Source organism: Pelophylax lessonae, assembly GCF_965119305.1.
Source record: "Pelophylax lessonae genome assembly, chromosome: 2".
Taxonomy (NCBI): domain Eukaryota; kingdom Metazoa; phylum Chordata; class Amphibia; order Anura; family Ranidae; genus Pelophylax; species Pelophylax lessonae.
Window position 1 is genome coordinate 434909383 of NC_138769.1, and position 22573 is coordinate 434931955.

Sequence of the window (22573 nt, forward strand, 5' to 3'; positions counted from 1 at the left end):
AGGGTCAATCTACTGAAACTGGAGTAGTCTGGTAGTAATCAAGGAGGGGCTTCCCATAGTAGCTGGTCTTTTGAAGAAGCTGTGTGCTGTCCACTCACTGGTTCTGACAGTGAAGGGTCATTCACCTGGCTGTAGATCACATACCAAGCTACCTTCTGCCTCATCAGGTATTACATCTCTGAGCTAATGAGGGATGAAAGCAGAGATAGTATCTTTCCTGGGTTTGTATAATAACCCTAGACATTTTTGGAAAGGAAGGGGCCTGTGCTTGTATCATAGCATTATGAGTAATTTGGCACTCGACTATAATCTGGAAATATTCTGTTGAGTTTTCAGTACTTGGAACAGCTTTGGTTGACTTGGGAGCATTCCAAAAGGTTATCCTGTCATTATTTTACATAACGAGGGATTGTAATTTCACTTGTATTGCTGGTGCATGAATCATCTTTCAGATTTGACTTTTACCCAGTACATTGTTCATCAAGCATCTATCGCATCTCTCCCACACTGTCCTTGGGAGCCTCTCCTGCTGGTCTTCATTCAAGGCCCACACAACAGTCTCTGGCAGCTTTTTATTCACTATCTGCAAAAACAGCTGCTGCAGACCTCCCCTTACTCTCCAGCATTCTAGGTGCCCAATGTGTTAGAATTATATCATTTTCTGTAGTACATAGTCTCTGAGTGCTTTCCTCACTCTACTATGGCTTCCATAGTAGAGGTAAACTACAAAGCACTTATGATATGTCAACTGGCATTTCACAAATATGCAGGAAAAGAGTAGCCTGTGCATATCTTGGCCAAAACATCCCTGCGTGGCCATGGTACTTTTCAAACAGATTTTTCTTTTAATAGGGACTCACTTGTACATATTTATGTGTTCATAAAAATAAATGACTTTGGGTTGTTATCTTTGCTTGGGCAATATTCACATTCTTTGGTTTATATTTTCAACTGTCAAAATGAAGCACATAGCAGTGCTGCATTATAGATTTTTATGTTACTGTTTATTTGCTGTTGACATCAAAGAACTTCTTCTGGTTATAAACCAGTAGAAGAACTATAGCTAACAAAGATCTGATAAAAGTATATACAGATGATCTTTCAATATCCTTAGCTAGTATCTTGTTTATTGATTTGTTTTAAAGAAAACCTGCTGCTTTTGTCTTCTCTAACACGCAAATATAAAATGTCATTGTTTTCTGCTCTTTTTCTTGTATGACATGGTATCTTCTTTATATTTTACTTGGATACTGAATGCTATATTATGTATCCTGTAGATGTCACTGTTACTATAACAGTATGACAAGGTTTCCTTAGTAGAAACATATGCGTTAAAGACAGCAATAAATACAAAATAGTTCATTTGTATAATAAATCAGTAATATTTATGTAGTATAACACACCTGTTATTATTTAAAAAAAAAAAAACATAAAAAGAAACTTTTGGTGCATTTGTACTATTGGATTATACAGAAAAGAAATGGTTAAAACTGTTAGGCTCCTTTCACACGGCCGCTCCGTGTGAAAGGTCCGCTGCGGGACTTTTTTTTTTTTTTCTTCCACGGAGCGGATGACATTTCTGTCATCCGCTCCGTGTGCCCGCATATCATCCCATCCGTTTGCGGATGATATGCAGACATAATGTAAGTATATGGCACTGCGGATGTCAGCGGATGACACCGCTGACATCCGATTTTCCTTCCTTTCCGTTTTTTACACGGAAAGGAAAAATGGGGTTCTGTTCCATTTGTAAAAACGGAACAGAACTGAAAGGAGGAAAATCGGGTGTCAGCGGATGGTATTCCGCTGACACCCGCAGTGCCATTCACTTACATTATGTCCGCAAATCATCCGCAAACGGATGGGATGATTTGCGGACACACGGAGCGGCCGTGTGAAAGGAGCCTTATATAAACCTTCACATGTCTAAATGATTTATATTTATGTTGTATTTTATTATGAGTACATTCAGTAGTGTTATTGGTGTCTTTGAAGAGCAATACTGTGCAAAGGGTAAAACCAGTTAGTGCACTGTCAGTTATACATACCTCCCAACATTTTGGGATGAGGGACATCTATTAGCAAAACAATGTAGGCATAGGTTGCACCCGCTGACATGCCCCTTAAAAGAGAATTATACAAAAAATGATTAGTTAAATCCCCAAGTGCTTTTTTTATCCACTACTATTCATTTAAACCAGCTTTTGAAATATACAAATGGAGCAATTCATAAACTGTGTGAACGTTTTAGCTCTGAGAAACACTTTTTGAAATATGAAAAGTGCATTTTATATATAACCATATAGATCAGATCAAAATGAGGGACAAATGAGGAGAAAAGAGGGACAGAGGGACTTTGTTCCAAATCAGGGATAGTCCCTTGAAATTAGGGACAGTTGGGAGCTATGAATGATATAGTATAGAGTATTTAAAGAAGAATTCTAGGAATGTCATTTTTTTTGCATAGTTACATTGGTCTGGCTTAGGCCAATGTAACTATGCACATACTATACTGTTAGGATCTCTCTAGTAGCCATAAAGCATTGTAGTAGATACTGCAGCGCCAGTGAGCTCCATCAGCTTCATGTCCTGCACCTTCCTGCCCTGCTGCTCGATAAACACAGGAGGTTGGCTGCTCAGTAAGGGCACCAGACAGAGAATAGTTTGCAGTTTCAAAATAAATGCAAAGAATTATCTGATTAGACAAGGTGGAGAGCCACAGTGGTGACATCATTCTCTGTACCTTGTCCAGTTAGAGAGATCTTTCCATTCATTGAGAAATGGTCAAAGCTGTAACTATGTAAAAAACACCATATCTAGAATCCCTTCCATAAAGCTATTCTTTAATCTGAGTTCCTTGTAAGCTATTGTTGCCAGAATTTATAGATTTGTAGCATGGAGGAATAGGTATTTTGGTTTGTGAAGTCTGTGTCGTGTAACTTATTTTCTGCCTGCTTGAAGTATCACAAATCATATTCAAACTTCCAACTTTTTACCACGAATACTGTAATATATCAGGGTTTATGTGCAGGAAAGGTTGCAAGGAGCCTACATGTGGGGGTGTTTGGGAAAACCTCACCCACCCTGTAAAAAGATAAGGAAACTGGATTCCCAAATTGGCAACTTACAACCAAAAGGAATTGTGGTACAGTGCTGTACTATAGCTATACCTTTAAGTGAAACTATGCAGATCAGCCATTTTACTGCTTATGTACATTACACATTCTATTGCTTTATCAATCTTCAGAAGACAGTTTTTACTGCACTGCTCTATCCATTTGTGTATGTTAGTGTAAATCTATCACAGAAGAACACATTTGATTACAATCTATTACAGCTTAGTTAATGCAGTAAAAATGGTGCACAGAATTCCCTCTAATAAATATCCAACAACACTTCATGTGCTAGCCAAAGACAGTCTTATTTTTTCAAGTCCACAACTATGCTTTACTAAAACACCAGAGAGTGGTTTACATGGTTGGACAGTGACATTTGTTTTTATGGCAGTTACAAATTCAGTGCAGTGTGTTTCATTTATCTTTGACTTAGTATATCAGAACATTGCCTAGATCCAGTTTATCTGATGTATTACACAGGGCGGGAGGGTTTATCTGCATGATGTAGCCATAGATTGGCTTTGTTCCCCTAGGTATTTACTAGACAGACAAAACTATTTGTAGGCAGTCATGCCATTTATCTTTATTTTATTTTATTTTTGGGGGGGGTGTGGGTGGTGGGGGGCGGGGGTTGTGCTAGGAAATAGTTTGCTCTTAGTGTCTTTCCATTAACCTATTCTAAGAGCATTGTATACTTTAACCACCAGTAAATCTGGAAAAAAATGCTACTTTGGAAAGGTAAAAACTACGATTGCAATGGAGCTCTCCCACACAGTGCTCTTTTTTGTAAAAAAAAATAAAAAAAAAGCAGTTTTACTTACCTTTCCCTTGGCAGCCAGCACTATACTTATTCCTTTGACACTCTGGGTTGTGATCAAGTTGTTGGCATCTTCACTTACAGTGCAGGACTGGTGGTCCTGCATGTTAAAAGTGACATTGGGTGCCTGTGGCCAACAAAGTGCAAAGAGAAGTGATTTCCAGGGAACAGTTGCACAGAGGGGAGGAAGTCTGCAGGAACTAGGGTCAAGGTAAGTAGCCTGCTTTTTTTCTTAAACATTTTTCCTTTTTTTGGGGGAAATTCCCCTTTAGGCTAGGTTCACATCAATGCAGTTTGCAAATGATGCATTCTACAGTGCATTTTGCATTTTTGTACACGCATTTTTTTTTGCGTTTTGCATTTTTTTTTTTACTCTTTAAAAAAACTGTGTATAGCTGGTTGTTAAGGAGTGGGCCAGGGACCTGGCCAATGCATCCTTAACAACTGTTGAGTCATCAGCTGTCAGCAGGCTTCCACGCTCACAACTAAATGTAAAAACAAGAATTACCAGCAATAAAATGATCCACAAAAAAACTGCAAGGGGTCAAGTATGGATTTTGAAGGGTACCCCATGCCAAAAAGAAAAAAAAAATTGGGGTGGGGTTAACATGGGGGGGGGTGTCACTTTGGGAAAAAGCACCTTGTCCCGATGTTGATTGGGGAAAAGGGTCTCTTTCCCACAATTCTAGCCAGTGGTTGTGGGAGTCTGGAGGCGAGGGGCTTATTCGGAATCTGAAAGCCCCCTTTAACAAGAGGCAACATGATTCCACCCCCTATGTGAATGAGTATGGGGTAAATAGTACCCCTACCCATTTAACCAAAAAAGTGAGTAAAGACACTTCACAAGTTCTGACACGTCCTTTATTAAAAAATAAAAACAATGGCTCTCAGTGTAGATCCATTGTGAATCACGATGCCCGTCTCACTGCCAGACCTGAAAAAAGGTTCCTGCTTTCTACCTGATCCACCAACTGACAGTCCTTAAATAGTTAAGGGGTGGAGCCACCTAGTGGCACTGCCTCCCTGTGATGTCAGCGGCCTAGCATGCACTGGTCGATGACATCACAGGGAGGTGGTGCCACCAGGTGATGTTACAGGTGACGATGGATCTACACTGGGGACATTTTTTTTATTTTTTAATAAAGGACTTGTAGTGTCTTTAATCACTTTTTACACTTTTTTTGTTAATAGGTAGGGGTATGTACCCCATAGTCATTCACATGTACCCCACAACCACTGGCCAGGGTTGTAGGAGAGAGGCCCTTGTCCCTATCCAAGCACCCCCCCCCCCCCATGTTGAGAGCATGTTTAGATTGTTAAGGGTGCAAGGTCCATTCCAAATAACCAGCTATACACAGTGTGTTATCAAGAAAAAAAATGCAAATAGCATGTAAAAACACATTAAGAACACTTGCATTTTTGGTGCGAGTCTATTGAATGATGTTACACTCAAAACGCAAAATGCTGCGGGAAAAAAAGTCCCTGACTTTTTCCAAAAAAACACATAGATGTGAACTGGTACTATACGAAACCATGGTAAATGTACTGTAATGCAGTTTTGCAAACTGCAAAATGCACTTAAAAATGCATAGGTGTGAACCAAGCCTTAGAGTATTCTGCCTATTTAATATGAAGAAAAACACATTTCCAACAAACTTACTCTCCCTATTTCCTACTCTTCATTCTTTTGGCATATTTTCCCTTAAAATTTTAATTTTAGTTACTCATGTTTCATAAAATGGCATCTTCTAAGGTGTGATGGGCATGGAGTTTCTAGGATTGACACTATTTTCACCTAACACTGGCAATGGGGCACTCATGATATTTTGGATTTTCACTCTTTTCAATAGAAGAGTGAAGGACTGACCCTGCTTGCAGGGAGATTTTATGATAAGTGTTAAATCTACTATAGCATGTGTCATTGGCTTCCTGGGGTGCTCATTGTCTTCCTCTTTCGGAAATACAAATGTCTGAAATTACAAATGATGGCCAAAATCAGCAATGTCGCCACGTTTACCAAGCCATTTATATGCCTTATTCTTTATTTGAATTACATTTTTTTCATGATCCTCATGTCCCAATGAGTTTGTTTATGTCACATATCACTATGATCTGTGTTGTCTTCCTCAATAAGTTTCCTGTGTTTACCAAAACGTACCTGGACTGTACAAATAGTCCTGCATATGTAGAGGAGTCCCTGCAGTTATTATTTGTCTTATATACATCATTATTCCTAATACATAGTACATCCATTTTTATTTATATATGAATATATTTTCTAGTAATATTAATGCTAATATCATAATGTAATACTTGATCCTTATATTTACAGTGCACCTATTTTGTTTTATCTGCTTTATATTTTCTTGTCTCCCTATGTTCAGCAGTAAGACTTCTAATTAAATTCTCTGATACTGGCAGTCTGCAAGCCAATGGCTCAGCTATGTCTTCTGTGCTTTTCTCTCCCCTCCCACTTTTCTCCCTCTCCCGCCCTTCTGGCTCTATTCAGCAGCTCGGCTTTTTCCCCCTACCCTCCCCCATGTCCCTGCCCTTCCTGCCATTTTTTGCTTTATAAGCCCATCACTTCCCTTCACTGTCCATGCATTTGAAAAAGAGGGCTAAGTCCCTGGAAAAACGTCATGCACACCCCTCTCCATCCCCAGGCATTTTGACTGAATGCCGTTGCTAATATCCTTACCTTGAGCTGGCTGTCTCCCTGACATTCTGTGTCTCTGTTTGCTCAGTGATGCCTACAGTCTCACACTGATCACAGCTGCTGGGTCTCAGGTGTTCCCTATCAATTCCATGCTAACTTGAATGTAAGTGTGCTGACTATTTGAATAAAGTGATTTATATTTGATACTGATCTCACCACCCTGCTGTTCATTTTCTTCTAGCACCTGTGTTCACCTATTTAGCTTTTTCTTTGTATTAAAGTGCAGCTTGCGCTGTACTTTCCCTCCAGTCAACATGATTGCTGCAACTAAAACTGACATTAGTGCTGCTGTTGCATCTCTGACCATCATATGCTTTGTCCATTTAAAAAACAACTGCAGCACAGGCTGTGTTCTAAATGAGCTGAGTATATTGGAGGGGAGTTTATGTCTCAGTTGGACCCTGTAGTAGGTTTTTGCCACCGTCCCAGAAGATTCTAAAATTGTGGTGGATGTGGGTGCCTCAAAAGTGTGAAAGTATGGAAAAATTGTGACTTGAAAACGGTGATAGAGATCCACCTAACATACAGTATGTTATTAATCTTCATTATTATCATTTTCATTTTGCATAAATTTCACTTTATGAGTTTATGCATCAAATGATAACACTTCTATTATTGCTTTGTAGAATTGGTGATTTATCCTTGAGAAAGGCCCTCATCGGGCCGAAACGCGTAGGACTTACTAGGATCATACCCAAGATCCTTTTCCCTTATTTTGCTTTGGATTCTGTTTATCCCCAACCTGGAAAATAGAAACAGCAAAATAGGTGGATCTCTATCATCGTTTTCAAGTCACAATTTTTCCATACTTTCACACTATGGGCTTTACCCATACACCAATTGTCTATGGGTCATCCCATCTTTAATATTTAATCTGTTATTATTATTATTATCAATACATTTTCTTCTTTTTCAACGTTATTTTCTAACCTACTCTTGCCCTTAAAGTCCCCTTACCTGGGTTTGAGGCACCCACATGCACCACAATTCTAAATGAGCTGAGCTCACACAGAGGCAGAGATACACCAGTACTGGTGTCAATTATTACTGCAAAACTGGTGGCAGCTGAGGTGCAGATGTACAGCTTAAGCTGCACTTTAATACAGAGCTGACGGGTGATTTGTCTATGTTCCCTGAAGAAAATTAAAAAAAAGTGCATTGATCAAACAAATAAACTTATGTACACATTTAAAATACTAGTGCCTAGAGTTCAGCTTTAAATCTCTGACTCTCTCTGTAACTAAAATCTGCATAACCTATATCTAAGGCACAGTGCCTAGATACAGCAGATACATATTCAAAATGGCTGAGCCCAAAGTGAATTTAATAATACAATTTAATCCCAACTCAAAACAAACTTTTTGGGAAAAAAAAAAAAACGTTCCTTGCCAAAACATTATTCTTTTAATTAGTGTTCTGCTTCATGTCTCCAAAACCTTTTCTTGATAAGAGATTGCCTTTAATGTACAGTAGATTTAAAAATAATCATTTTTTAAACCTGCAGTAAATAAGAAGAATTCTTTCCTATAGAAGAAATCATATATGAAGGCTAAATAACATATTTCTATGCTTTATTTTTCATTTTACTTGACTGATGTAATAACATATATTGTAAATATTACATAATCTCATAAAAACATCACTGTGTGGTTGTTGATTATGAGGACAAAATCTCTTATTTTTTCTAATTCCCTTTTTAAGTCTACTCTTCATGTAACCATGTTATCAGCCGCTTAGGACTCAGGGTGATTGAATACTTTCTCTTCTTAATCTGTCAGAGTGCACCATTTAGGAGATGGTTATGCAGGAAACGCTTGGGAATAGATTTTTACACCCGGTGTTGTCCTTTGATTGTCAGCAAAAGACAAATTTGAGTTGCTGAAAATGAACTGGACCTAGAGTCGGTATTGCTATGATTTCTCTTCTTCAGGAGACGCAGAGATGGATCCTCTCCCTAAAGGCTGGTGTCACTCCAGTTGCTAATGGGTTTCTCTAATCCTTTTTTCTTAGAAATGAAAGTCATATGCTCTTTTCTTAACCAGGTTACACTGTTTCCCTTGGCGCTTTCATACTTAAAATAGCTTGAAGCATTTTTTTTTTCACTTGACTATGTAGAATAATGTGTTTCTTTTTTCTTGAAGTACAACGTTGTATGAGTACAGTAATGACATGGATAGCAATATGAGTGCATATCTTATTACTTATTAAACTCTCTTTAAACATGCATACACATAGTTATAACAGCTTTTTTTCTTTTTCTTATTCTAGGAGATTATTGTTTTTGTACAAGCAAATAACATGCCCCTAGTCTTTTAAAAGAAAAAAAAAAAAGAAAAAATGATTAGGCCAATGTGTGGATATTGCATAGGAGAGATATGTGGAAGGAATGAGAATAGACAATACAGATGACATTTGGACTCGCAAATTGTGATTACTGCTCTTTTCTGATTTGCAACAAAACAACTAAAAAATATGGTCATAGGTATTGAGAGGAATGCAAAAAGTTTGACAGTGGGTAGTAAGCACAGCAATGGGGTATAACAATGGACAATATGTGCAGTAAAGGAATATGGAGGATGGGCAGTATGTCCAGGAGCGAAATACGAAGGTTAAAAGCATGGGCAGTGCAGTTACTCCTTTTACACAAAAAATATGGTAACTAATCTTTCCTCATAGAGGAGAATGGCATGGGTGGTGTAATGCCCCCCATAGTGCACTCGGCACCCATTCAAAAACCTGACAAATTACAAAGCAGCAGCGGGGTAGTTGTTCACAGAGGTGGGATAAAGGTCAAAATTAGTGTCCAGGGCCCACTTAAATTGAAACAGGTTTTATTTGGACAGAAGAGCTGTTGGGGTGAGGGTCAGCAGCACCGTGACTCATGAAAGTGGTGCAGATAACACTAAAGCAAGTGGAGTGTGATCAGTTTAATTGAGAATGATGGTGAAAAATCATGACACCAATTTTCAAGCAGGTTACTAGCAGAGACTGTGTTATGGAGTGCAGGTATAGTGGACCTAAAGCTGGAGACATAGGGGATGGGGTAGGGCTTTGTTGTCAGGTAATTCAGGAAATAGGAGAATAGGGAAGATATCCTTATTGAATCAGGGCCAGTGGAGATATGACTGATATTTGGTGTGGTACATTAAATAAATGTGAAGAATTATGCCATACATTCTAACGATTGACATCACTGAGTGTGCCAAGCATAACTGGCACAATGATAGGTAATAATAATTTTCAGGAAAAGTACACTTAAAGGAATTTTAGTGCACACAATCACAAAATAATACCCATGTGTTTTATAAAATATAAAAGATAATGTTGTGGTTTGGGTAAATAAGATACCAAACATGTCAAGATTTAAAATGCCTGTGAAATAGCGACAAACTATGGTACCGTCCAAAGGTGATGCATTGAAAGCTTTTACAGTTTACCATTTTAGAGTTAAACCTGAGCACTGATTCTAGAATTATTTTGCTCACTCTGAGGTTTGAAGAGACCTCATATGTGTTGTGTAGTCACTATTTATGTATGCAGGCCAGACCGACACGCGCCTTTGCATTTTTGTGCTTTTATATTTTATTATTATTATTATTATTATTATTATTTTTTTTTGAAGATGGCTCTTCAGGGAGAATTTGACAGGTGGTAAGGAGACATTGTATCACCTTCTCACTGCCTATATTAGTCCCTTGGATTCCACACAAGCACCCCTATTCACTTGAAAATGTCAAGATCAGTGGCTGCTACACCTAACAAAGGAGTCAGGGTGTATAAATCCTTCCAAGGCTGTGAAGAAAGGCATCATAGCCATGGCATGTGTACACTTATGACCACTGCCTCTGCAGCTAAGGGTGGTAGCAGTTGGAGTGGTGGTAAAACTGCAGATCAACCACAAGATTTTACCACACCCCAATATCATGTGTGAACAAGTCAGCCACCGTGTATCTGATCACCACTACACCAATTCCAGTATCACCAGACCAATGTAGCTAGAAACAGTGTTCCTGATTGCTGCCACAACAGACCAGTGCAGCCAGCAACACTTTTCCTGATCACCGCCACACCAGTCCCAGTTTCAACAGACCAATGTATGCCAGCAACAGTGCTCATTATCATTGACACATGAGTCACAGTGTCACCAGACCAGTGTTTGCTGCCAACAGTGTTTCTGATTGTACCCACTCAGTGTCACCAAATCAGTGTAAGCCAGCAACAGCGTTCTTGATCACTGGAAAACCAGTATCAGTGTTACCAGACCAGTGTAAGCCAGCAACAGTGTTCCTGATCGTAGCACACACGTTTCAATGTCAGTTTCAATGTCACCAAATTAGCTTAAGCCACATTAGTCCCCAGTGTCACCAGACCAGTATAATCCAGCAACAGTATTCCTCATCACTGCCACACCAGTTGCAGTGTCACTAGATCAGTGTATGCCAGCAACAGTGTTCTGTGTCACTGCCAAACCAAACCCAGTGTCACCAGGACAGTTTAATCTAGCAGCAGTGTTACTGATTGCTGCCACACCAGTGCCACTGTTACCAGACCAGTGCAGCAATCTACAGTGTTCCTAATCACTGCCACAACAATTGTAGTGCCACCAGAGCAGTGTAAGCCATTAACAGTGTTTCAAAAAAACTGTCACACCAGTGACAATGCCAGACAAGGGCAGTCAACAACAACGCTCCTTTTCTCCAACCATACCAGTGCCAGTATCACCACAGCCAGTGCAGCCATCAACAGTGTCCCTAAATGCCACTACATCAGTACAGGGTCAACAGAGCCAGTGCAGCCACCATCAGTATTATTAATCACCACCACACAGTGCAGTGATGCATCTTTCTGGTGCCTGTACTGACCCTTGCCTGTTTATTGACTATTTTTTTGCCTGCTGCCTGGACCAATTAGTTGCCTGTTTGCTTAGCTTGCTAGCTGCATATCCCACTTATTATGCTCCAGTGAGACAACATTCCAAGCCATTCCCTATGGACTGCCAACTGCACTCCAGGAACCACATGAACCCTTTGTTCTTCTTCTCTTCAACTTCCTGTACTTCCCAGCCAGTAACAATGGAGTTCCTGGAGGGCAACCATGTACTATTACGTTGGGCTTGCTTTGCTTATAGCAATTAGGACTGCTATTGGTGACGCTACACTAAGCTACATTCTCTGACCACTTATACAGAATACCATAGGTGTGCACAGTTTTTTGCATTAGGATGTGCACCCCAAAGCTCAAACATATACACATACATATATACATATACATACACACACACACACACACACACACACAGACACATACACTCTTATAAATAAATTTTGCATTAAAACATGGACGTTGTCAGTGGGGCAGTGGACAGTTTTTGTAGAGCAGTGGAGGTGTCAGTAAGGCAGAGGTTGGTGTCAGTAGGACAGTGGATGGTGTCAGTCAGGACAGCAGTGGACGTGTCAGTAGGGCAGTGGATGGTATCAGTAGGGCAGTGGACTTTTCCAGTAGGGCAGAATATGGTGTCAGTAGAGCAGTGGACAATGTCTGTAGGGCAGTGGATAGTGTCAGACGTTTTTCATTTTTATCATTTTGTTTTTAGATTATATTTTAGAAATGTTTAATAATTTTTTACAATATTTATTTATTTTTTAGGAGCACCATTGGGGGGACTTTGGTGAAATATCAATGTCTCACTTTTGAGATGGGTAAAGGCACTGAGGACAAAGATTTCCCAGTCCCTTTCTCTGCAGACTCAGCTGCAGTGGACAGTGAATGAATTGGAAGTGCTCTGTGTTGAGCAACGTCCTATTTATCTACAAATAGAAGCACATTAAACTGTGTTTACTATGCTTCAGTTATGAATAAACACAGTGAGTGATCAGTACCGGTCAGAAAAGGAAGCGGCCCACAAATGACATATTTATCAGCCCCGTCCCCTGCTTTCCAATCTGAAATACAGTATGTTCGTAGCAGCCAGTAAAAGAGGAGAGGAGGGAGGTTGGCAGCTCTGTGGGGTAAGGGGGGATGTGACATGGGGGCTCGGGCGGCAAGGGGAATCTGCACCACACAGGATGATTAGGGTGTTCACACCTATGCATAATATACTGTTTTTGATATAATTGGTTGATTTTTGTGATACATTTGATACAATGTTCAGTACATAGTCAGTCCAAACATTGAAAAAATCTTGCATATGTGGCATCCTCATACTCAAGAGGAGTACCCATATGTGTTTTGGGTTGAAACTTTAAGTATACCCATGCTCTGTATGGAAAATATCTGTAAAACAATTCATTTTCTTTCCGCATTTTCCAAAAATTGGAAAAAAAAGAAGTCTTAAAAAGACTCGCCATGCCCCTTTCAAACAACCTTGTGTTTTTTACTCTTCAAAAAATAATGATTTTGTGAGCATTTCTCCTGTTCTGACATTCCAGGGCCTCCACAAATGTGATAGGTAGTCATGAAATTTAATGCGTAATTTATGCTCCTAGAGAGCCTGAAGGTGCTCCTTGAATTTTGCCCCTCTAGTGGCTAAGCTGTGAAAAAGTTTCACATGTGATATTGCCATACTCATTCTAAGTATGCCTATGCTGTGTGTGAGAAATGTCTTAATAGGTGACAAATTTGTGTAAAAAAATACATTTTTGTTTTCATTCCACATTTTCCAAAAACATGTGACAAAAAATTAGTTCTTCAAAAGCCTCACCATGCCTCTTAGAAGATGCCATGGGTGTTTGCTTTCCAAAATATGGTCATTTTGTAGGTGTTTCCACTATCCTTGCATTTAAGGGCCTCCAAAAATGGTATAGGTAGTCTGGAAATTAGATGTAGTTTATGCTCCTAGAATGCCTTGCTCGAAAATGATTTTGTAATTGATTGTAAATTTGCCTATCTTGTAAGTATGAAATAACTTGCCTAAAATTACAACTTTCTGAAAAAAAATGTATTTAATTTCTTAATTTTCCAAAAAATGTTGACAAACAAATTACAACTTCATCAAACTCTCCATGCTTCTTACTAAATACATTGGACTGTCTCTTTTCCAAAAAGAGGTCATTTGGGGTTACGTGTACTGCCCTAGCATTTTAGAGCCTCAAGAAATGAGAAGCAGTCAGTAGATTATGATCAATCAATTTTCAAATATACGCATATACCTTTCACACAGACTAAATAATTTACACTAATTTGGGTTATTTTTTACAAAGAAATGTAGCAGAATACAATTTGGCCTACATTTATAAAAAAGGATTATTTATTTGCGAAGTTTTATAACAAAAAATATATTTTTTTTTTTTACATAGTAAAATATAATAATAAAAAATGGTGATTAAATGCTACCAAAAATAATGCTCTATATGTCTCAAACTAAAACTTTAACCACTTAAGCCCCGGAAGATTTTACCCCCTTCCTGACCAGCGCCTATTTTGCGATTCGGCACTACGTGAATTTAACGGACAATTGCGCGGTCGTGCGATGCTGTACCTAAACTAATTTGGCGTCCTTTTTTCCCACAGAGCTTTCTTTTGGTGGTATTTGATCACCTGTGCGATTTTTTGATCATGCGCTATAAACAAAAAAAGAGCGTCAATTTTGCAAAAATAACAATATTTTTCACATTATTTTTATATAAAATTCCCCCCAAAAAAATGAAAAAATCAAAATTTTTTAACATTTTTGGCAAATTTGTTTTCTGCTACATACGTTTGGTAAAAAAATCGCAAAAAGCGTATTTTGATTGGTTTGCGCAAAAGTTATTGCGTTTACTAACAAAGGGAAAGATTTTTGTAATTTTTGTTGTTTTTTTTTTTAACGCGTGATGGCGGCGATCTGCGATTTTTTTGCGATACTGCGACATTGGGGCAGACAGATCGGAGCCTTGACTGACATTTTTGACACTTTTTGGGGTTACCAGTGACATTTCTACAGTAATCAGTGCTATATATATGCACTGTTACTGTAAAATTACACTGGCAGTGAAGGGGTTAACTTTTTTTGAGAGGGAGGGGTTATGTGTGTCCCTAGGGGTGTGATTCTAACTGTGATTGGCTGTGGCTTGAGATGTATGAACAGTGATCAACGGTTCTACATAGTAGAACCGTATGATCATCATTCATACATCGGGGAGAATGACAGGCGGCTTGTTTACATTAGCCGCCTGCCTTTCTCCCTCTCCACCGACGATCGCGAGTGAACGGCGGACGATCAGGTCCGCCGGTCACACGCTTGGGGGAGTCCGTGACCGCGCAGGAGCGCGCCTCCGGTGGCGCGCGCTCGCTCCTGAGGCCCTCACAGGCTAGCGACGTAGACCTTCGTCGCTCTGCCTGTGAGGGGCTGACTGCCGCAGTAAATATACTGTGAGCAGTCGGCAAGTGGTTAAAACTAAAATGAATTTGGGTATAGTTCTGCAGGACTGAGTACTTGTCATTCAAAGTGTGATAGTGCTTAAAACGTATAAATGGCTTGGACAAGCAGGGGTTTAACATGTCATTCCTCTAGTGGTGCTTCCAATAAATCCCCCACCCTTAGATCCTACAATTACCAGGGCAAGGTAGTAGACAAGCGTTCCTTATCAACACAGGGACAAGGTGCTTTGCCAGGGAGCCCCCCCCCTCCAGCAAGGCATTACCCATGTTGAAGAGGGAGGGTGCATGGTCTTTCTCCCATTTCCTGGCCTGCCCAGACTGCATGCTCAAATAAGGGTCTGGTAGGGATTTTAGGGAGGGAGCCCAACCTTTTCCTCTGCTTTTCTATATCAAACCAAAAGTATTCAGCTGGTTTAAATGAAGGTAATCCCTGGCTGTTTGTTTACCCGTTTAACCCATTTAACCCGTTGCTGACCACCCGCTTCAGTTTTACTGCAGCAAGGTGGCTCGGCTGCGCAAACCGACGTACCCGTACGTCGGTCGCGTGCGAGGGTAGGGGGTGCGTGTCCGTCGTCCCCGCGATGTGCTGATTCAGTTCAGAACCAATTAGTCTTTAGGTCCAGGCCAATGATTTCTGGCCTGAACCTGGTGATAGGTTCTGACCAATGCAGACCATCCTGTGCCTGTGTAATGTAAACACAGGCACGGGAAATTATGCAATCTTCTCTCCTGGAGCCCTTTTTGGTTTCAGCGTGAGAGGAGAGAGTATCAACAGTGAGTACACAAGCACTACACAGACACCAGTACACATAGGCACATATTTAACCCCCTGATCACCCCCAGTTAACCCTTTCATTCCCTATCACAGTACCATTGTATACAGTATATAGATAATTTACTGATCACTGCATTAGTGTCCCTGGTGACACCAGTTAGTGTCAGCGGAAGCTAGTTGTAGTTAGCGGCAGTCCCAGATAGGTTTAGTGTACCCACCATACATCCTCAAGTAACAGTTTAACCCCCTGATCACCCCCAGTTAACCCCTTCACTGCCCATGTCACAGTGTCACTATTATAGTGTATTTTCTGATCACTGTATTAGTGTCACAGGGAAAGAAGATGTACACTGCTCAGGTGGATCTATATCCACAATCAGCCATGGGTGCAGTTTCCCACAGCCACCAAGAATTCAAAGACAGGCCCATAGTGTCCTTCCTGATGCGCTTGAAAATCCTGATTGGGAGCCCACCACTTCTGCAGTGCCTGTACTTTCCCCATTCTTTGGCCAACCCTGAATTGAGGTGGAAACAGCCGATTTTACTCCCCTTGGTTTTTATGAGCTGTTTTTCATGGAAGATCTGTACAGATCTATTGTGGACCAAAGCAATTTATATGCCGATCAATTCATCACTGCAAATCCAAACTTGACCCTTGCCAGAGACTTTGCATGGAAATGTATCACTGTTTCCGAATTTAAAACCTTTCTAGTGAGCAGTGTCAAGATTGTTTGGGACTTGGTGTCACCCCTATTCGGAAAGTGGTACCATTTATGCATGGACAATTACTACACAAGCGTGCCATTTTTTAGTCACCTTTTTGATTCTGGAATTGGCGCATGTGGCACCGTGCGACCTAATTGCCGGAGCTTCCCCCAATGGCATGTAGGTTCTCAATTCAGATGAGAGGAGAGAGCCTGCTTGAAGTGTAATAAAGTTCTTGCAGTGAAGTGGAAGGACATGCGGAATGTTTTCTTCTGTCCTCCATTCTGTCCTCCATTCACGCAGATACGACTGTCCAAATTATAATGGCGACTGATGTTGTTGAGAAGCCCCTCTGTGTCCACGAAAACAACCTTTGCATAGGAGGGGTGGACTTCAAGGACCAGATGATGGCACCGTACTTAACTGCCCATAAGGCCAGATGCTGGTACAAGAAAGTGTCTGTATACTTCTTCCAATTGGCTCTGCTGAACACTTATGTGCTATACAAAACATCAGAAAGAAGTGGATCCTTCCTAAAACTCCAGGAAGAAATCATCACAGCCCTTCTGTATCTAGAAGGTGCTGTGGTCCAAGTTCACAATCCAGATGCAGTGAGCTGGCTGCATGAGAGGCATTTTCCGGATGTTCTCTCTGGTACCTCTACGCAAAAATGTTGTGTCTGTAGAAAACGAAGATATAGGCACAAGACTGGCTTTTTTTTTGTCCCCACTGCTCTAGCCAACCTGGTCTCTGCATGGGGACTGTTTCCATTGCTACCACATACTAGTGGAGTATTAGTATAGGGTAAAGTATGGCATAGTCTAGGGCACACTTTCCCACAGGGTCTCGAAAGATGTTAGATGGCTATCGCATTTTGATAGACCCTAGCCTGGAACATTTAAAGTTTTTTTTACAGTTAAAAAAAAAGTGTAAATAAAAGTTACAAAAAGCAAAAATTTAAAAAGATTTAAAATAAAAAAGCCCAAAATAGTTGTTGTTTTATTGAGTTAATTTTATTTTCTTACAGTTTCACTGTACTTTATAATATACTGCTATACTGTTATGCTTTATTGTTGCTGTTTTTTTAATGTTAACCATAGTTTTCTGCAGCAGATACCACCATTCTACTGTTTTACTGCACGGTATACTATTATGTTTTTCGTTCAGCCCACAGGCTGCATGAAAAAAGAAAAACCTTACAATATATGCCCAACAAGGACCAGCAACATACAGATACGTCGCTGGACTTTGAGTGGACCTACCAAGAGGATGCCTACAGGTTTTGGTATTGCTTTTTACAGCCAGTAGTCGGCTTTCATGTAAAAGCAATCCTAACAGCTAATTAGCTGCTAGACTGCTTTTACAAGCAGTGGGAGGGGACTCCCCCCCTCTCCCGCCACCTTCCACGGTTTTCTCTGGCTCTCTTGTCCCACCGGGTAACCTAAGACTGCAGGCGGTGGTTCCGTTAGCTGACTATAGAGCTGAATTGAATGGCTCCGATCATCTCTATGGCCTAAGATACCGGAAGCTACAAGCATTTCATGACTTCAGTTTCGCCAGATATAAACAGCACCTTAATATACCAATCTTGGTGTGGTCATATGCTTTAAGGGCAGAGGAGAGATCTAGAGTCTAATAGCCCCCCACTTATTTAAAAAATGAGTACCTGTCACTACTTTTTGCTGTCATAGGGGATATTTACATTCCCTGTGAATACAGTAAAAATGATTAAAAAAAAATGAAAGGGAAGGTGTCAAAAAATCAAAATAAATAATAATTAAAAAAAAAATTCAAGCACCCCTGTCCCCCGCGTTTGTGCGCAAAGGCGAACGCAAGCATCTGTCTTGTGTCATATGTAAACAGCAATTTCACCATACATGTGAGGTATCGCTGCGAATGTCAGTAGACCCCCTCTGCAAATCTAAACTGGTAACCGATAAAGGCTTTTAAAGCTTTTAAAAATGTACGTAATTTGTTGCCGCTGCACGGGGGTGTGTGTAATTTTAGAGCATGTCATGTTTGGTGTCTATGTACTTGGCATAAGAACATTTTTTTTATTTTTTACCAAACAGTTGGGCAATATATAGTGTATTTGTGCATTAAATTAAAAAAAAAGTGTTTTTTTTTCCCCAAATAATTGTGTTTGCAAAATCTCTGCGCAAATACCGTCACAAAAAATGCAACACCCACTATTTTGATCTGTAGGGCTGCTGATTTAAAAAAAATATATAATGTTTGGGGTTCAAAGTAATTTTCTAGTAAAAAATAATCTTTTTTTTTCATGTAAACACAAAAGTGTCAGAAAAGGGTTGGTCTTCAAGTAGATAGAAGAGTGGGTGGCAGAAGCTTAAAATATTGGGTATAAAATGCCAGGAAAGTTCAAGCACCCCCCAAATTTTTGGAACGTATACACCCAAAGCTATTTGCTGAGAGGCCTGTTGAGTCCATGGAATATTTTATATTTTGCCACAAGCTTCGTGAAAATTATTGTTTTTTTTTTTTTTTACACAAGGTTGTCACTAAATGATATATTGCTCACACATGCCATGGGTATATGTGGAATTACACCCCAAAATACATTCTGCTACTTCTCCTGAGTACAGGGATACCACATGTGTGAGACTTTTTGGGAGCCTAGCTGTGTACGGGACCCAGAAAACCAATCACCACCTTCAGATTTTCTAAGGGAGTAAATTGCTCATTTTACTTCCTCACTACCTATCACAGTTTTGGAGGCCCTTAAATGTCAAGATAGTTTAAACCTCCCCAAATTACCCCATTTTGGAAAGTAGACACCCTAAGCTTATTGCTGACAGGCATGTTAAGTCCATGGAATATTTTATATTTTGCCACAAGTTTTGGGAAAATTATTATTATTTTTTTTTACACAAAGTTGTCACCTAAATGATATCTTGCTCACACATGGCATGGGTATATATGAAATGACACCCCAAAATGCATTTTGCTGTATCTCTTGAGTACAGAGATACCTAATTTGTGAGACTTTTTGGCAGTCTAGCCATCTACATGACCCCAAAAAATCACAGGCTTTCTAAGGGCATACATTTTTGATTTCACTCCTCACTACCTATCACAGTTCCACAGATGGGTAGTGAGGAGTGAAATCAACAATTTACACCATTAGAAAACCTGAAGGCAGTGATTGGTTTTTGGGGTCCTGTACGAGGCTAGACTGCCAAAAATTCTCACATATGGGGTATCCCCGTACTCAGGAGAAACAGCAGAATGTATGTTGGGGTGTAAATCCACCTATACCTATGGCATGCGTGAGCAATATATAATTTCAACGACAAATTTGTTTTTTTTTTGTCATTTTTCAAACATCTGTGACAAAAAAAATTAAATATTCAGTGGGCTCAACATGCCTCCTATGAAAATTCCTTGGGGTCTACTTTCTAAAAAGGGGTAATTTGTGTGTGTGTTGGGGGGGAGGGGTTGTCCTACCCTGCCATTTCAGCACTTCTAGAAATGATATAGGCAGTCAGAGAGTAAAATCTGCATAAATTCCAGTATATACACCATAGTTTGTAGATGCAATCATTTTTGCGCAAACCAATAATTTTTATTTTTTATTTTTTTATCAAAAACATGTAGCTAAATACATTTTGTCCTAAATGTATGACAAACAATGAGTTTATTGGATATTTTTTAAAAGAAAAAGTAGAGAATTAAATTTTTTCTCAACATTTTCAGTCTTTTTTCATTTATTTCGCAAAAAAATAAAAACTGCAGAGGTGATCACATACCACCAAAAGAAAGCTCTATTTGTGGGGGAAAAAAGGACATACATTTTGTTTGGGTACAGCATTGCATGACTGTGCAATTATCAGTTAAATTCACGCAGTGCCAAATTGCAAAAAATGGCATTTTCATTAAGGGGGTAAAACCTTCCGATCCTTAAACGGGTAAAATGGGGTTGTTTGCTTTGTACATGTCAGTTTTGCTGTAGTAGTTTAGTTACATCATACAGATGTGCCACAAATCTCATTCCTACATATAATCTGTGCTGGGGATATGGGAGCTGCATGGTAAAGTCATCAGATATTTCATTTTTGTGTGTAATGCTGTAGCATTGCTGTATAGGTCCTGAGAAACAACCCAAATGACTTTACAGAAGCTGCAATAAATGTGGCCATTCTCTGTGCAACAGTCATTTGATAGAATGTAGATTTGACTGCAAACTAAGAGCTCTCTGTATAGCTTTCTATTGGAAGATTAGTAAAACACCCCCTGTGCCTAGTAAATGTGTCTTAGCAAAAACATGTTAAAAAGTAATATGTTTTTCTTAAATTTTGAAAAATATTCAGACTTACTGATGTCATTATGAGGAGTTAAAAATAAATATGAGGAATGCATACAAGCTTTAAATTTAAAGGAAAATAAAGAATGTACAAACAGTCTGCCTCCTCCACTCATTCTAAACAGTAAAAAAAGTGATCTACAATGTATTAAGACTTGTTTGCTTCCTTTTTATCTCAAATTGAACCCCTTACATGTCAGCTAGGTTCACTGTTAATTCAGTATACCACAAAAGCAGCTCATAATAAAAATCCTTCCTACGTACGGCACATGATATGGAGACTGGATTTTCTTTTCCACTGACTTCACAATGGCAATTTATTACAATTTGTTGCAAAATCCAGTGGTCCAATTAAAGTTGGACACAGCGTCTAAGGTGTATCATTATGTGATATGTCATTTTGTACTAGTGCAGCACAATTAGAATTTTACTTACACAGTGAGTTTTCCTTAGCTAAACTAAAAAGTAATGAGGATGTGATCTGTCCTCATTTTATGTCAACAGTAGCTTTTATTTTATTTTGTGCACACAATAACCTTTGCTTTCCAGCAATTACTAGGGAAAAGTGGCATGTTTTGATTTATTGCTTTCAAGACCTATTCATTAATTTCCATTGTCAAATGTTCAGATCCTATAATAAATATTTTCATCTCTATTGTTCATTCTCTGAGGCATAAAAGTAAATGGCAGTAAGTGACTGCCCCAGGGCACTCATGCACAGGAAAATGCATTGAACCAACTGTCTTCCATGCTGCAAGCTTACAATCTGTTTGTGTCATTGCGTTCTGCTGCTCTCATGGCCATTGACAACATGAGCTAAGAGAATGATTATCCTTAACAGTTTTTATTGGCCTGAAGGACAGAAAAATGTGTCAGCGTAAATAATCATGCTGTTTATGTAATGCTCCCTAGGTAATAATAAACATACAAACACTAAAATTAACAACAGAGAGTGACTGTAAATTTTATTAAGTGATATCTTTGCAAGTCATCATTATGGTTTTCTGTGGGCTCTTCCCTAATTGGGACAAAAACAGAAATAAAAGTGTTTTTCTATAGTGAGAACCTTTTATTAGGCTGTTATCATTATCACAAGCCATAGTACATGAGATGGCGTGATTTATGGTATTTTGGATGGAAAATATGAGTGAAAATCAATAACAGCCAGGATCAGCTTTTATTACTCTTTTACAACCTTAATGGGGATTTTTATCTACACCTAAAAAAGTTCTGACCTTATAATTTTACTGTACATTTTTTTTCCTTTTGGATATTGAAATTGCAATGAACTGTATTTTGTTTCTTTTCATATGCGTGTGTGGTAAATTATTTGTGCAATGTATAAAAATTTTCTAGGTAAAACTGCAAAGACCAAAAAAGTGCAAAATCACATACTCATCTTCCCAAAATTTTCCTTTCCCAGTGCATCTTAAAGGCAGCACACAATGGTCTGTTACAGACAGGCTTCTGCTTGTATAAAAGCAGTGTGAACCTCAAGCTTTTACAAAGCATTTTCAGAGCTTTCAGTAAGTTATTTAGGCATTTTTTAATGAAGGTCCTGAGACACACAGAATGGGAATTCCAGCTGAATTTCTTCTTTGGAGTCATAACTGCAGGGACTCCAGAACAGGAAAGATCATACCTGGTTGGCCAGCCACAGGAAATCCACAGGTAAATGTGTAGAGTATAGATAGATGATAGATAACCGGTCCATGGAGAGGACAGAAGAAAAGAATGAGCTAAAGGCATGGCTTGAACAAATTTA

The 22573-nt window shown here is 39.3% G+C and overlaps 1 protein-coding gene across 1 annotated transcript in view; it reads left to right on the forward strand.

The window, feature by feature from the left end:
* The window catches only part of DMD (dystrophin), a 3625631-nt gene that overhangs the window by 1743985 nt on the left and 1859073 nt on the right, over positions 1–22573 (forward strand). The window lies entirely within an intron of this gene.